At 40.8% G+C, this 1,097-nt stretch overlaps 1 non-coding gene across 1 annotated transcript; it reads left to right on the top strand.

Annotated features, from left to right (window-relative positions):
* Window positions 1–656: 656 nt before the first annotated feature.
* Window positions 657–765, top strand: LOC127676639 (U6 spliceosomal RNA). Its single transcript, XR_007976087.1, has one exon. It is a non-coding gene; the product is annotated as a U6 spliceosomal RNA (small nuclear RNA).
* The last annotated feature ends 332 nt before the right edge of the window (window positions 766–1,097 follow it).

Here is a 1,097-nt window from a genome sequence, read left to right as displayed (position 1 = left end):
ATAAGCTGCCTATAATTCTTTGTCTAGGTGTGGAACCTGTGATAGCTTTGCTCCATTCCACATTTGCACATCTATTGATATTGCCATTATTTCTGACTTATTATTTCTAACTTATGCCATTTCTAGGAGAGATTTTTCTCACAAAAATGTGTTAATTTTATGACTCTTATAATCTTTTTACCCTCTCTTCCAGAATGTTCCCTGAGCCACAATTGCAGGAGCTGTGTCAGCTGGGGCTGGCTTCTCTATGATCCCTCGGCCTCTGCACTGTATCAAGTTGTGGGTTTTTTTGTCATGGTCTCCACTTGCTGTAAAGAGAGTCTTATTTAGTGAGGAGTGGTAGCTACACTATGTGTATAAGGATAAGATTTAGAATACAGTAAGGAAATGCTCTGGTCTAGCCAAGCAGTGGCAGCACATACTTTTCTAAGGTCCATGACCTCACTAGCCCCAGGAAGGTGGCTAGGCTTCCATTTCTAGGCATAATTTTCTTTCTGTTTTTAGGTGTTAAGGTCAATTACACAGCTATTGGTTGCCACCAACATTTGGGTGCCACTTACTGTACCTTATCTTCTTTAATTAAATAAAAACATTTCTATTCCCATGTTGGAAATTAAGCCCAGGGAGTTATACATCCTAGAAGAGTTGGCTCTAACTTGTTCTGGCTTTGGCAACACATGTACAAAAACTGGAATGATAAAGAGAACCCTAGCGTGGCCCCTACATAAGAATGATATGAAAATTCATGAAGCAGTCCATAGTTTTCTAACAATGTTTTTATTAATTATTTGGGAATTTCATATAATGCCCCTGATCATACTTGCTCCCCATTCCTCCCAGGTCCACCTTCTACTCTTGTGATGCCCTCCCCCCCAATACACTAAGTCTAATTTGTGTTGCTCATATACTCATTAGAGCATGATCAAGCTCCCTTTAAAGATAACTGAGTCCGTTCCCACCCCTTCCACCCATCTCAGCCAGAAGCCATCAATTGTGAAAAGCTACACCTCATCATGTTTATCACAAAATTTAAGGACTCTTCAATGGCTTCCTGTCTAGACGGCACTCCCCTTTTTGGGGAGGAAGAGGTTGCCACA

This window comes from Apodemus sylvaticus, chromosome 1 (genome assembly GCF_947179515.1).
Source record: "Apodemus sylvaticus chromosome 1, mApoSyl1.1, whole genome shotgun sequence".
NCBI lineage: Eukaryota > Metazoa > Chordata > Mammalia > Rodentia > Muridae > Apodemus > Apodemus sylvaticus.
The sequence above is the reverse complement of the archived record's forward strand: the minus strand, read 5'-3'. Positions and strand labels throughout refer to the sequence as shown.